At 43.5% G+C, this 16285-nt stretch overlaps 1 long non-coding RNA gene across 1 annotated transcript in view; it reads left to right on the forward strand.

Moving 5' to 3' along the window:
- The window catches only part of LOC141165786 (uncharacterized), a 33005-nt gene extending 24115 nt beyond the window's left edge, over positions 1-8890 (forward strand). Inside the window, exons 2-3 of the long non-coding RNA XR_012251204.1 lie at positions 2216-2381; positions 7627-8890. This is a non-coding gene — a long non-coding RNA (uncharacterized lncRNA). The remainder of the gene's footprint in view (positions 1-2215; positions 2382-7626) is intronic.
- The last annotated feature ends 7395 nt before the right edge of the window (positions 8891-16285 follow it).

The following is a 16285-nucleotide window of genomic DNA, read 5'->3' on the forward strand; positions in this document are numbered from 1 at the left end:
CAAGTGGGCCCCTCTGATGTTCCAGGGCCATGAAGTCTGTGACACGCCGGGGGCCCTGCACTGCCCCATACCCGAGGAGCTGCTGGACAGGACACTGGACCGGGGACAGGTGAGTGAGGATTCCCCAATCCCCATATTAAAAATATTAGTAATGGGTCTGTGTGAGTGCATGTATGTGAATGTCAGTGTGTATGACTGTGTATATATATTTGTCTGTTTTATATATGTTTTTAAGAATTTGTGTAAAAATGTGTGTATGTCTGTAAGTGTACATATCTGTGTGCCATGTGTGCGTGCGTGTGTGCATGTGTCTGCGTACCGTGTGTGCGTGCATGTGTCTGCGTACCGTGTGTGCGTACGCATATCTGCGTACCGTGTGTGCGCATGTCTGCGTACCGTGTGTGCGCGCGCATGTCTGCGTACCGTGTGTGCGTGCATGTGTGTGCATGTGTCTGCGTACCGTGTGTGCGTGCATGTGTCTGCGTACCGTGTGTGCATGCATGTGTCTGCGTACCGTGTGTGCGTGCATGTGTCTGCGTACCGTGTGTGCATGTCTGCGTACCGTGTGTGCGTGCGCATGTCTCGTTACCGTGTGTGCGTGCATGTGTGTGCGTGCATGTGTCTGCGTACCGTGTGTGCGCGTGTCTGCGTACCGTGTGTACGTGCGCGTGTCTGCGTGCGCATGTCTGCGTACTGTGTGTGCGTGCGCATGTCTGCGTACCGTGTGTGCGTGCGCATGTCTGCGTACCGTGTGTGCGTGCGCATGTCTGCGTACCGTGTGTGCGTGCGCATGTCTGCGTACCGTGTGTGCGTGCGCATGTCTGCATATGTGAAGGATGAGGTGGCAGGCTGGGCCCTGTGTACTATATATATATTTCTCCGCCGTATCTCTGCATCATGAATCGTGGTATGTGTTAAAGGGGCGCACAGAGACTCTTTCGCCCGGGGCCCAGAAAAACCTGGAGCCGGCCCTGACTCCCCCCATAAGTGACCTGATTTTATAAACTACACCTCTCAATGAATTCATCTATGGATGCAGTGATCTTATTGACATCACAGGTGTGTCACAGAATTTTATACCATTGGGCAGTGAAGAAAAAAAATTACATTTTTGCCACAAAAAGTTAGTTTTAGCCTCAGATTTTACATTTTCACAAAGGGGAAATGGGTGAAAATGGCACCAAAATTTGTCACACAATCTCTGCTGAATGTGGCAATACCCCATATGTGGCTGTACAGTACTACTTAGCCATACGGCGACACTCAGGAGGGACGGAGCGCTATTTGACTCTTGGCAAACAAATCATCATGGAATAGTTTTCAGACTCCATATACAGAGCCCCTAAGTGCCAGAAGAGCAGACTTTCCCCTCAAATTACTCCATTTTTTAAATTACACCCCTCTGGTAATTTATGTACAGGGTGTAGTGACGATTTTGACTCCATGGGTGTTTTCCAGAAACAAGCAGCAGTGGATGTTGCTGAGTGAATATTGCAAATTTGCCATTGTAGTGCCTGTACATTGTAGTGCCCGTACATTGTGCCCAGCTCGTGCTTCTGGAGACCCCGTAAATTAATCAGGCTTTCATCACTACGGAATTGCCAAACTTGTGGACACTAAATGTAGTTTAGGCACACTGTAGGGCTCAGAAGGGAGGGAGGCATTTCAAATTGGGAAAGCAGAATTCACCAGTTTTATTTCCATTCAACTTATTGATCGCTTCTTATTCCACTTTTTGTTTGGCAGTATGATGAAAAAGCATAGTTTTTGCCACATTTTTTATTTTTTTATGGTGTTTACTGAAGGTGTTAACTAGTGTGACAATTTAATAGGTCTTGTCGTTCCGGAGCGCCGATACCAAATATGTGTACTTTTTTTGTTTATTTTTGTTTTTACATAAATATATACGTATTTATTGGTAGAATGTGATATTTTTTTTAAATATTTTTACAATTTTGTTTTACTTTTTACTTAGTCCCTCTATGAGACTTTTATTACTCTGATCGCTGGTATAATGCATTGCAATGCATCAGCACAGCAATGCATTATGCCTGTCAGTGCTACACTGACAGAAGCTTCTTAAACCAGGGGTGGGCAATTAATATTTCCGAGGGGCCACAGGGAAGACCGTGATTGTTGTGGAGGGCCAAACTAATAGGCTAAAATTAATTATGCTCAATATTAATATTAACATATTAACATATATTCCCTGTAGATCACGACTTCAGGAAGATGGCCGCAGTCGCCAGAAAAGCAATGCACTCCGCTCTATCTGATCACCGAACCTGCAGCATCTCACCGCTTCTGCTGCCGCCGGGTTCCTGAGAGAGGGAGGGACCCTGCTTCCTGCGATCCCGCTCCACCACCACCGCAACTCACCGGTAAGCTACGTTCCGACCATAAGACGCAGCCCCCATTTTCTTGCCAAATTTGGGGGAAAAAAAGTGCAGCTTATGGACTGAAAAATACGGTAGATTTCTGATCAGTGAGAGGTGATTACTAAGGGTCATAATATTAAGGACTGTTTTTTAAAATGCCGCCAAAAAAGGACCTTCTATTGGGCAAGTTAATCCAAAAGCTAAGAAAGCAACACTGTCTTAAACAGCTGAGACAAGTGAACAATGCGAGTCCCGGCTTGAAAGGAATCGGATGAGATAGACTGAATCAAAGGCTGCTGAAACATCTGAACAACAGGAACGTCGTCTTCTGGAGAAACGGATGGGACTGGCTGAATCAAGGGAAGCTGAAACATCTGAACCCACGGAAATGTCATCTTCAGGAGAATCGAATGAGGCAGGCTGAATCAAGGGATACGGAAACATCTGAACAAAAGGATGAACGTCGTCAAAATGACCGCACATGACATGTGCAACTTATGCAAAGATGTAGGCAGGCTGACTTGAGTTTGGAAGCGTTTCACTACGACCCAATTCAGGACTATAGGTCACATCTGAAAGTCACAATAAGAAAAATGGATGTAATATGAGAACATTGTGAAGCAAAAAAGCTTAACTTGGAATCGCCTTGTAGACCAGAATTGAACCAGAAGGGAACTGAAGGAAGCTCAATACATAGTCATAGTAAACAATGTTTTTTTCTTTCCACTCTCACCCCCATAGTCCTTCACTTTCTACTAAACCCCCTAATCCCTGCACCTAGTAATAAACTGATCATCTCTCCCTCTATCCTCCCCATCCATTTCACCTCCTACTCAGAACTGTTCCTCAACATACAATCCAAACACAGACAGCCATCTCATGCCCTCTCCTGCTCACACCTACTATTAACACTTTCTCTGATCCTCCTCACTTCTGGTGATATCTTTCAAAATCCTGGTCCTCCTCACCACATCCCCATGGAATCGTCTACTTCCCATCCACGGTCTATCACAAATTTCCACATCCTTTCTAACCTTATACCCATTTACCCAGCCCCTGCTTCTCCAGTCCCTCTAACAGGAGCTCTATGGAATGCTCGCTTGCTCTGCAACAAACTTTCATTCATTGTTGATCTTTTCATTACTAACAAACTTTCCTTCTTAGGCATCACCGAAACCTGGCTCACCCCCTCTGACACAGCTTCCCCAGCTGCACTTTCTTACGGTGGATTCCACTTTTCTCACACACCCTGCCACAGCAGCAAGCATGGTGGATGAGTTGGATTTCTCCTGTCAGATAACTGCTCCTTCACCCAAATTCCACTGCCATCCTCCGTTGCTCTCTCTACTTCCCCTCCAAACTCCAACTGACTCTCATTTACCACCCCTAGGGCCAGCCACCACCTTTTTTGACCACTTCACCACCTGGCTACTTCATTTCTGTTCCGCTGACATCCCACTTGGCTGACTCATCATGGCTGACTTCAACATCCCCATTGACACTTCTCACTCAGCTGTCTCTAACCCTAACTTCCTCATTTGCCTGGATCAATGGACTTCTGCAGCCACTCACAAAGATGGCCACACACTGCACCTCATCTTCACCTGCGTCTGTTTCCTATCTAACCTCTCTTTCTCACCTCTCCCTCTGTCCAACCACAACCTACTCACATTCTCTTCCCTCACCTCTCCAGGTTCATAATCCCCACTCCACAAACTTGCACACCCTCGCAGAAATCTAAAACACCTTGACTTACACTCACTTTCTGATTCCCTTCTTCCGCTTGCAGACATAGATTCCTTACACGGCACAGATGCTGCTGCCGCTTTATATAACGCCACAACAGTTCCAGCTCTCGAATTGGTCGCCCCCCCTTACACATACCAAAGCTTGCACAATCAAAAGGCAACTCTGGCACACCAAATACTAACAACAGAAAACACATGGAGCTCAAGTCTCATAAAAAATAGATTTTTATTAGATAAATTAAAAATAAAGAAAATATTAAAAAGCAGAGTCACGTAAAGGAGGACCACATGTGAATATATAGTACGTCAATTGTTTGAAAAATGTACACAACAGACTAAATAACTAATATCCAATAAATATGTCTAGCAAATGCCTGTCAGTGCCTAAAACTCAATATTGTATGGGAACAAGTATTCACAGGAAAAACCATTGACCTAAGTAGGGTACTTACATATTTATATGAAGAAAAGCTTCTCTAACATGTGGTCCAGGCGCCCTAATGCGCGTTTCACTATTGCATCATCAGGGGGCGTGTAACATAGTTAATAGGGTTGAGCGAGTATGTTCTGTTAACCCTTTCGAAATAGACATTCCTCACATGTAATAAAACTGTCAAACAGTTGCAAATCATTCACACGGGAGCGATTCAACCATATCACCGAGCAGCTATAAAAACTCGGAGCTCGGCCCGAGCATACTCGCCGAAAGGGTTAATAGAACATACTCGCTCAACACTAATAGTTAAGCAAGTTGAAGATGAAATGATCTCTAAAAGGGCTAAAGTTAAATATGAGACATTTACTTTGTATTTTAGGCAAAAAAAATACATTTTTACATTTTAAAAATTACAGAAATGAAAATGACCCGATGCAAAAGATTGGGGACCCTGGATGATTTGTACTTAGAAGCACCCCCTTTTGCAAGTATCACAGCTTGTAAACGCTTTTTGTAGCCAGCCAATAGTCTTTCAATTCTTGTTTCAGGGATTTTCATCCATTCTTCCTTGGAAAACTCTTCCAGTTCTGTGAGATTCCTGGGTCGTCTTGCATGCACTGCTGTTTTGAGATTTAGCCTTCAGTTTGCACCTTTTGAGGTAGTCTATTGTGGATTTTGACGTATACAAATATCAAAAGACTGACCATCAGTTCCAAACAGAAAACAGGTGTGTACAGGTGCTTACTAAGAGTAGCCATCTCCATATATAACTAACAAATAAAGTAGCACTCTGTAGCACTATACTATGCAAACATGAAATATATGAAATTTGAATTGCATTACTGCTCTAGAAATAGGAATAATTGAGAATTATTAGCACATAAATTGGCCAATTCATTTGTACCCGGCAGCCATGGTAAGGCGGTTCTCGTTGCTGGGAACCTACCTTGTTTGCATACTATAGCGTTACAGAGTGCTACTTTATTTGTTAGTTACTATTGATGAGCGAGCACTAAAATGCTCTGGTACTCGTTGCTCGGGTCGAGAAAATTGGAATACTCGGGTGCTCGACCCCAGCAACGAGCCCAATGTAAGTCTATGGGAAACCCGAGCATTTTTTAGGTGGCTCCCCCTGGCGGTCTGCAGAGGGCCTAAAAATTGCCCAAATCAATGGGAACAGTGCTCAAATGACATGGGAACAGCATGGGGAAGACCCCTGGAAGCATTTCTGACTCCCAGGTCACTGCTGTCAACAATGTTGTCAGAGTATTACGCCACTTTTACGGACTCACAATAAAACATACAAAAACGAAACCAAAATGGATTTTCCTGGGAAATATGTTAACCCTAGAACGCATACCTGGGGCCTCGCAGGCCCGCCGTGTTAATTGTTTTCTATTTTCTGCAAGATTACTTTAGTTAGAATTTTGAAACTCTAGGTATTCCTCAGGTAAATAGTTGTTTGTCATTTTTGTTTGAGTAATTCCATGTTATTTGCACACGGGCCTAAAAGGCCCCAGGTATGTGAAAAAGTAGATTTTTATGGTCATGCATTCTAGGGTTAAGGAACATCCTTTTCAGGGTAATGACTTGTATATAAGGCAAAATAAATAACCAAAACCAAAAATGCTCCTCCACACCTTGGGCTATGTTCACATGTAGCGTTTTTGATGCGTTTTTGCACTTTTGCATTGCTTTCAACCAAGACAAATGCATTCACCAGGAAATGTCATTTTAACATTTTACAACCTTATCTGGCCATGTGGTGTGTGACACATCATCAGACACATTCATACAGTGCTGAAAAGATATGGGAACAGCATGTGGAAGACCTCTGGAAGCATTTCTGACTCCCAGGTCACTGCCTAAAAGTGTGCCCATCATAAGTGATCCTTGGCGAATGCGAAGATGCCTCCCGCCATGCACCTGTCGTTGCAGACTTGCAACAATCACCGTCCACGTCCTTGTCTCAGTGCAGCGTTCAGTTGTACCTACCCCATTCCTTGGAATTCAAGCGCAAGTATGCAGCCAGCCACCCACCCACCCACAGGCTGCAATACTATACTGCCAAATTTTTGACAGCTGCTTGCACTTGAAAGGTGGCCTTTTAGGCTCGTGGAGGCGGAAGCTTTTCATAACCTCATGCCGGCGGCGGAGGCCGGGTGTCCATACTCGGTCCCCAGCCGCCACTGTTTCTCTCGGTGTCGTCTCCGCCTTCCACAAGCCCGAGTCCCACAACATTACCCGTGCCCTCCCCAGTGCACTTACTGGGAAGGACCGCCTAACCACAAACACATGGACAGGTGAATGTGGCCAGGGACGATACGGAGCCAGTCCAGAACTTTTTTTTGCTGAGAGTTGTATTTAGCTCGGTGAAAGGACTGGCATAGAGGGAAACCGTATCTACCCTGGGTGTTATTTCTCCCAGGAAGTCCTCTAATGCAGCTTGTTGCAGAAGCAATGGCAGCCTGTCTAACATCAACTCGCACTTGTCGGTGGTGCTTTGACACACAAACATCTTTCTTTGCGCATTTAATTTCATGAATACAGAGTTGGACAATGGACTGATCTGCAATGCGGTTTAAGAAATAACATGCATAAGCATGTCCGATCCTCATTAAAAAAGCAGCCATAGAGTGTCCCGGAAACTTCCCCCACATTTATTCACAGGACCTGGTCCAGCGGCCACACCAGGGCTCTGCCAGCATCCACAACTCTTCATTTGATTAGCCAGCCATGTAGTAATGTTATATGTGCATCACAGCCACAATGATGACGTCGTCCCAAGACAGATAATCAAATAATTAGCAGAAGCCGTCAGGTGAGAGGTGGTATGCAGGTCTACCATCTATCTGCCACAGATTACTGGCTTAGCCACTGGGCTAGGTCTTGCAAATCCATTTGCATCTCCTCTTATAGTTTTTAAATTAAATTTTTTATATGTGATAATGTTTTAAACTTTTTGCTTTGATTTGCTTTTTGAAAATAAGTAGATACATTTGTAGCTCTGTATCTACAAAAAAATCATGTGAAGTAATTATCCCCTCTACTCCTCCTTGTTCAGATCTCATCTGGAATACTGTGTCCAGTTCGGGACACCACATTTAAAAAAAAACCATTGAAAAACAGAAGCAAGGTCAGGGAAGAGCTACCAGGATGGTGAGCAGACTGCAAACTATGTTCTATCAGGAACAGTTGAAGGATCTGGGAATGTTTAGCTTGCAAAAAAGAAGACTAAGAGGAGACTTAATAGCTGTCTACAAATATCTGAAAGGCTGTCACATTGTAGAAGGATCATCTTTATTCTCATTTGCACAAGGAAACATGAGAAGCAATAGAATGAAACTGAAAGGGAGAAGATACAGATTAGATATTAGAAAAAAGTTTTTGACCGGGAGTGTTATCAATGAGTGGAACAGGCTTTCACGAGAGGTGATGAGTTCTCATTCAATGGAAGTCTTCAAACAGAGGCTGGACAGACATCCGTCTGAGATGGTTTAGTGAATCAGTCATATTCCAGAACTGCAACCTCCCTGGAGTGCCCAAAAGTACAAGGTGTTCAGTGTTCAGAGACAAGGTTGAGGTAAGGAGGCTGAAATCCGGCCACCACTGAACAAGGTACAGAAGTGGAAACGTCAAGACTGGGCCAAGAAATATCTGAAGACAGATATTTTTCAAAGGCTTTATAGACTGATGAGATGAGAGTTACTCTTGACAGGCCAGATGGATGGGCCCCTAGTTGGATCAATAATGGGCACAGATTTACACTTCAACTTAGCTGCTAGCAATGTGAAATTGGGGTACTGCTATGGACTGGTGTTATTAAAAATGAGCTAGTTGGGCCTTTTCGGGTTGAAAATTCACTCCAAATCAAGCCAAACCTTCTGCCGAATTTTAGAAGACACTTTGTTCAAGCAGTTGTACCGTAAAATGTCGGCATCTTTCAAGAAAACCATGATTTTTATGCAGGGCAATGCTCCATCGCATGCATCAAAGTCTCCACTGCTTGGCTAGCTAGAAAGGCCTTAAAGATGAAACAATAGTAACATGGCCCCTTCCTCACCCGACCTAAGCCCTATTGGGAACTTGTGGGCACTTCTTAAACAGAAGATATACGTGTATGTGAAGGAAAACAGTACACCTCTCTGAACAGTGTCTGGGAGGCTGTGGTCATCAACAGATTAAGAAACTGAGACTCCATGGATGGAAGGGTTATGACTGCTATTAAAAAAGAAGGATGGCTATATTGGTCATTGATCATTTTTTTAATTGTATTTTTGTACATTTTGAGTTTTGCTTATTACTTTAACAGATTAAAATAAACAATTGGGAGAAGAAAATGTATGTTTTTCATTTAGTTGCATAATAATTCTGCACACATAGATATTCTCATAATAATGATACAATCTCACTATTACTTTCTTAAATATTCATGTTTATTAACATCACTATAGTTGGTCAATAATAAAATTAAAAATGAAAATACAAATTGACTAATAATTGTGCACCCAGTGTATTTGGTATGCCATTTAGCAAACCAGGAAACAGAAAATGTTATTTGACAAGAAATGCTCAAACTTTACTCCTTTTAAGTATAGATATGGACTATAGTTTGAGATACAATGCATACTATATTAGTTCTTCAGACAGGTATATTGCTCAATAGCATGCTAGTTTTCACAAATGTACCCCATGTGTTAAACCCTTAACAACTGAATTTGGTATTTTTAGAACACAATTTTTTGTGTGTGTACGTACATGTTTGTTGTGTTCTGCCAGTATCCACCACGAGGTGGCGCTCAGTACATTTAGATTTATATAGCAAAATTTAGTACATTTGTAGCAGCTAATGAAATGTCAAGGACGGCTCCGAGTTTTTGCAGGCCCCTGAATGACAGAAATCCACTGGGCCCCTCTTTGGATTTTTTTATCGCCTTGCAAGAGCTACAACTTGTTTATTTTTCAGTTAATAGAGTTTTGTGAGGGTTTTTTTTTTTTTTTTGCAGTACAAGCTGCATTTTTTATCATTAATATTTTGAGGTCCATGCAACTTTCTATTTTTTTGAGGGAGATGCAGTTACCAAGAAAACCCCCCCCCAGCGATTCTGCCATTTAGATTTATTTTTTGTTTCGACATTCACCAAATAGAACAGATATTATATTTCGTCAGTTCACAAAGTTACGCATGTGCCAATATTAAATATGTTTATTTTTTTTATTTTTCACATTTTAATTATGTTCTAGGAAAAGGGGTATTTAGAATTTTTATATAAATATATATTTTAAAAAATATTTTCCATTGATTTTTACATTTTTTTTTAGTCCCTAGGGGACTAAAACCTCTGTTTTTTTTGTACAATAGACTTCAATACTATAATTAGAAGCTAGTTGGATAAAATCAAATTAGTATTTTCCGACACCAATACTGTCACGTATGCAGCTAACTCGCTATTCAGGCTATTGTTATTCCTGGTTTGATTCAGTAGATTTTGCTTTTAGGAACATGCACAGTTTTTGAGATCATATCTGTTGTTTGTGTGTGGGTGTTTTTATGGTACTGTAATTCTTTTTGTATATACAAATGACAAAGATATGAAGCAAGATGATGCATCGGTGACTGTAGGAAGGCACTAAAGCACATAAAATGGAGTGGGATGCTGCAATTACTGCACATCTTATCCCATAACATCTTATGATATAGGTACACTTTTGGGATAAACTGTTCAGATTTGTTCTTGACATGGCTTTGTTTTTCATTATCTCCTTAGTAAATAATATATTACACTACATTTTCCATTGAAGCAATATTTCCTAGCTCGTTGCAATATATTAGGGGAACTAACTGCTGGGACCAATTCACTGATCAACATAATGAGAAACCCTCATTTCCCAGCAATATGACTGATGGTAGTGGGGGTTTTAATAGAGCAGCCATTCCATTCAAAATCTATGGCACTGATGGAAACAGCTATTCAATCGCCTCTTAGCCACCATCTAATGGCTGGACAGACCGTAGTTTACTAGTCTGGCATTAGTAGGGGTCACAGTGATTTGTGGCATAAATAAGGGACAGAGTTGGTAAATTGAATGTTCTATTGTGAAGGGGGAACAAGCAGGACATTAGAAACCTTTGCTTGGTGGAGGAAGAGCATCTACTGGGCCGGCTCCAGGTTTTCGTGGGCCGCGAGAGATAGTCTCAGTGGGCCCCTTTAACACATACCACGATTCATGATGCACAGGTTCGTCAGAGACATATAGATGTAGTACAAGGCCAAAGATTTCACTTTTATTGCAGTGGTGCTGCGACCAAAAAAATTTAATTCTGTCGCTTTTTTTTCTCGTTATCCCATTTACCAATTAGATTAATTTAGCTTATATTTTGAAATTTTATTTATTTTTTTAACATTTTTTTAAACCTTTTTTTTTCTACTTTTTATTTGCTTCAATAATCCCCTTAGAAGACTTGAATCTGCGATAATCAAATCTCTTGTTCTACAGATAACAGGGCTTCAGCAGAAAGTGTAGGAGAAATCATAGGAGAGCTGCAGTGATAAAAACAGGGGTCTTCTGCAGACCCCTGGCTGTCATTCCAACTCATTGGCGCCCTCAAGCATGTGACAGGAGCGCCGTTGGGCAAGGGGTTGTTACGCGCATCGGGTTTTCGCAAGTTAAATGTCAATCTTGACAGCGGCATTTAACAATTTAACAGCCACGGGTGGATCATGATTCCTCTCGCGGCTGTTAGGGGCAGCTGTCATGTTTTGGGAAAGATACGGACTCAGCTCCGTAGCCCTCATCAAAGGGAGGGACACGACCTATGAGGTACCTATACGTCATAGGTCGTGAAGGGGTTAAGGCCCACTAAGATACACACCTGTGTCTTGGGATTGACACTCTAGATTTCCATGTTTGGTGTGCTCCACCTTCTATGCATACTATGTTACAAATAGCTTCAATCCCTGCTGGGTTCCACTTCATCTGTCCCACTGCTCCTGAGATCCCATATTGTCCAAGAACTCACAGTTCTATGTATTGTATAAGAAGCTGCACCAATGCCCTGTGTTTACGGGACAAGCACTTATTGATTCTGAAGCAGCAGAGAATTTTCTGAACTTCTCTTTGGCCAAAAGGCTGAAAATTCCTTTAGTTTCTTTGCAGACACCCTTGAAGCTAATGTGACACGTTGAAGTAGTGCTGTGCTTCAGAAGCATCCAGCAACTAGAGGGGTTAACACTGTCACAGGAGACAGGGAGTGGTTAGCAGAGCCCCAGGGGGGATTGTGGGGGAGTTGTTTACTGTTCTGGCTGGAGCCCTGTATCTCACAGAAGATAAGGGAACAGAATTCAGGTCAGGAGGGAAGCTAAACACAGGTCAGATAGACTCCCTGAGCTAACAGTGTGGAGTATTATCAGGCAGAAAGATAAAGACTAGAAGGAATCCTGTCATAGGGATCATCTGCCTCATCAAACCCTCCCCCCTCCATCTCCATGCAGGATAAAGAATGCTGTGTACTAGTGAGTCCTTGTGAAGGAAAAGCCTGTGGTTGTGTATGCATAGAAGTGTGCTGCCAAGAGATCTAATCAGTTATGAATTATGCTACTGAAGAGACTAACGTTACTGTGCCTGCTTTATGAGACTGTACTGTAATGAAGATTGTTGCTGTAATATCCCTGAATTGCACTGGCCATGCTTCAGATTAAATTCCACTGTTAAGCTGTTGAAAAAGACTCTTGTCAGATGTGTCTGGTCAGCAACTGAATTTATCGTGTGCCTGAGATAAGCTGTAACCTATGGTTGCCCTGAGTAACGGTTCCCCCAGGATTCCAACGAATTCATGAAACCCGCCTCACCCTATCTAAACCTAGCGGCGTGCGTGTAACATTGGTGGCCCCTACAGGGAGTCCTGAGCGGGAATTAGCGTGTAGAGGGAGAAGAGGAAAAGTGTCTGGAAAAACACATCAGCACAGGACCTCAACTCAACTCTGCTACACCAGTTAAAGGGGACCAGCCATAAAGAAAACTCACTATCAGCAATGGATGTGGAAATACAAATGGACAGAATTAGTGAGCTGTTTCTTCATTTAACCTGTGAAAAATTGAGAACAGTAGCAGAACATATAAAGATGTCAGAAGAACAGATTTCTAAAGCACACAACCGCAGGCAACTGTTAGCTGCCTTTAATGCAAAAATGGATGAGCTGGGGGAGAAAGAAGCTGAAGACGTTCCTCCAGGAGCTACCACAGTTTCTAACCAGGTTGAAGTTGGAGAATGGAGGGGCGGCACCAATTACCAAAAGCGGGAATCTCCGTCTGCAGACTGAACTACAGGAATTGAAAGAACAACTCAAACCCCTAACAACAGCCCTGCAGGAATTGACCAAAACCTCTGAACAGGTGACAGACTTAGACAGAACCTTTAACCTGCTCAGGCTAGGTAAATCAGGAAGACAGTCCTCTCTAATGCCACAAATCACCATAAGGAAAGAATTCAAGATCCTGGGACAGATTGGAGAGTGTGAACAGAAAGAGAAACTGTCTTATATGAACTTGTTGCACCAGATCGATGCAGGCTTACAGAAAGGCTACCAGCCAGATGAGATCGTTGAGGGGGTGGTGAAAGCGATCAGCCCAGGATTGAACCTCCGTAGTATGCTAAAAATGAAGAGTCAATTGACCTTGCAACAGCTGAAGATAATTTTACAAGGGCACTATAAAGAAGAGAGTACTTTAGAATTGTTCCACCGACTCATTAACCTCTGACAGAAAAATAATGAATCACCCCAAAGTTTCTTGTTCAGAGCAATTGAACTGAAGGATAGACTGTTGTTTGCATCCAGAGATATACAGTGCCTACAAATAGTATTCAATCCCCTGCAGATTTAGCTGGTTGACACATGCGGAATTAACTTGGCATTGTGACATTTGTACTGTAGATCAGCCTGGAAGTGGGAAATGCACTGCAGCAAATTTTTTATTTTTTTTTTTAAAACGTTAAAAGTTAATTCAGAGTGTCATTTATTATTCAACCCCTCAAACCACAAGAATTCTGTTTGGTCCCCCTAAAGTATTAAGAAGTAGTTCAGGCACTAAGAATAATGAGCTTCACATGTGTGGATTAAAGATCTCTTTTGCCAGCCTTTTCTGACTATTTAAGACCCTCCCCAAACTTGTGAACAGCACTCAGACATGGTCAACATGGGAAAGACAAAGGAGCATTCCAAGGCCATCAGAGACAAGATCGTGGAGGGTCACAAGGCTGGCAAGGGGTACAAAACCCTTTCCAAGGAGTTGGGCCTACCTGTCTCCACTGTTGGGAGCATCATCCGTAAGTGGAAGGCTTATGGAACTACTGTTAGCCTTCCACGGCCTGGACAGCCTTTGAAAGTGTCCTCCCGTGCCGAGGCCAGGCTTGTCCGAAGAGTCGAGGCTAACCCAAGGACAACAAGGAAGGAGCTCCGGGAAGATCTCATGGCAGTGGGGACATTGGTTTCAGTCAATACCACAAGTAACGTACTCCACCGCAATGGTCTCCGTTCCAGACGAGCCCGTAAGATACCTTTACTTTCAAGCGTCATGTCAAGGCTCGTATACAGTTTGCTCATGATCACTTGGAGGACTCTGAGACAGACTGGTTCAAGGTTCTATGGTCTGATGAGACCAAGATCGAGATCTTTGGTGCCAACCACACACGTGACGTTTGGAGACTGGATGGCACTGCATACGACCCCAAGAATACCATTCCTACAGTCAAGCATGGTGGTGGCAGCATCATGCTGTGGGGCTGTTTCTCAGCCAAGGGGCCTGGCCATCTGGTCCGCATCCATGGGAAGATGGATAGCACGGCCTACCTGGAGATTTTGGCCAAGAACCTTCGCTCCTCCATCAAGGATCTTAAGATGGGTCGTAATTTCATCTTCCAATAAGACAACGACCCAAAGCACACAGCCAAGAAAACCAAGGCCTGGTTCAAGAGGGAAAAAGTCAAGGTGTTGGAGTGGCCTAGTCAGTCTCCTGACCTTAACCCAATTGAAAACTTGTGGAAGGAGCTCAAGAATAAAGTCCACATGAGACACCCAAAGAACCTAGATAACTTGGAGAAGATCTGCATGGAGGAGTGGGCCAAGATAACTCCACAGACCTGTGCCGGCCTGATCAGGTCTTATAAAAGACGATTATTAGCTGTAATTGCAAACAAGGGTTATTCCACAAAATATTAAACATAGGGGTTGTATAATAATTGACCCACACTTTTATGTTTAAAATTTAATAAAATTCAACTGAGCAACATAACTTTTTGGTTTGTAAGATTTATGCTTCTGTTCATAAAACCTACTCTCGTTTGCAGTTTGAAGGCTCTAACTTATTTGCATCTTATCAAACCAGCTAAATCTGCAGGGGGTTGAATAGTACTTGTAGGCACTGTAGAAGCGGAGGAGAGGTTTGATGCTGGACTAGTCCAGAAGAAGTTCTTGAGATCATTGGGAACGGGGTTAATAAACAAAGACATCAAGTTGCAGCTGAACGAGTACCTAGGAGATCCTGGCATTCTGGACAAAATCCTAATTGAAAAGATGAATGAGGCAGCTAGTTTGGAGTCAGAGAGCGAGCAAAAGTTAAAGAAAAGCTCTGCTCCTAAAATCACCAAAATGAGTCAGCTGAAGTTGGAAACCCCTGATGGCCAGTCCAAAGATAATCATGGAGACCCTCCAGTGCCATCTCCGAGAGGGAACCTTAAAGCACCAACAAAAGAGAGGACCTCCAGCGCTGACTGGGAGGAAGTAATAGGAGAACTGCGAGCTGAGTTGATTGAGGTGAAAAAGTTGATTTGTTCCAGGCCAGAACTTGTATCCCTCAGACTCAGGAGTGGGTTTCAAAACAGAAGATACCCGGCTTGTGAAGCGTGCCGTTCATCAAATCAGAGTACGGTGTGTGTCCACTGTCTAAGATGTGGTGAGGAAGGACATTATGCCGAAGAATGCCAATGGTCACGCTCATTTGGGTTAAAAGACAGGAGGTTGCCAGTGTGGGGCGACTGGTAACTGCGACACGGAGGAGGCCCCAGAAGCAAATCCAAATCTCACCAAACCCCAGAACGGCGCATGAGGTAAAACGGCTGCGTCAGTACTATCCCACAGTGTGTTCCCGTCTACAACAGCTGCAAGAGAGACTTAGAGAGACATCAGTTACTTAATGCCCAGTGCAGAAGTCAAATGATGTAGTCTTTGGAGGAGGATTCCTCGGTCAGTAAAAATAGCCTCATCAGCCTAATCAGTGAAAGATGTTTTATACAGTGCCAGCTAGATGGACTCCTGGTAAAAGCACTGTGGAACACAGGAGCCCAAGCGAGCCTTTTAAATGAAGAATGGGGAAGGCGCTACCTGCCACATACCTGCCTTCAGTTGCTAAAAGAACTCTTAGGACCAGTGGAACTCCACGTTGTTACGGGTCCGGGAAGTGGAACCTCTGAGCTGCAATACAAGGGGGAAGTCCTTGTAAGGAAGCGGGTGACTCCCAGGGAGGGCAAGCAGGTAGTCACAGCAAGTGACGGGGACAGTCTCTGGGTAGACAGGCAGGTGGTCACGGCAAGTGATGGGGGCAGTCTCTGGGTAGATAGGCAGGAGGTCACGGCAAGTGACCGGGGCAGTCTCTGGGTAGATAGGCAGGTGGTCACGGCAAGTGACCGGGGCAGTCTCTGGGTAGATAGGCAGGTGGTCACGGCAAGT

The sequence above is a fragment of the Phyllobates terribilis genome, unplaced genomic scaffold (assembly GCF_046119375.1).
Source record: "Phyllobates terribilis strain yellow unplaced genomic scaffold, ASM4611937v1 Scaffold_1__5_contigs__length_1240528914, whole genome shotgun sequence".
In the NCBI taxonomy this organism is placed as follows: domain Eukaryota; kingdom Metazoa; phylum Chordata; class Amphibia; order Anura; family Dendrobatidae; genus Phyllobates; species Phyllobates terribilis.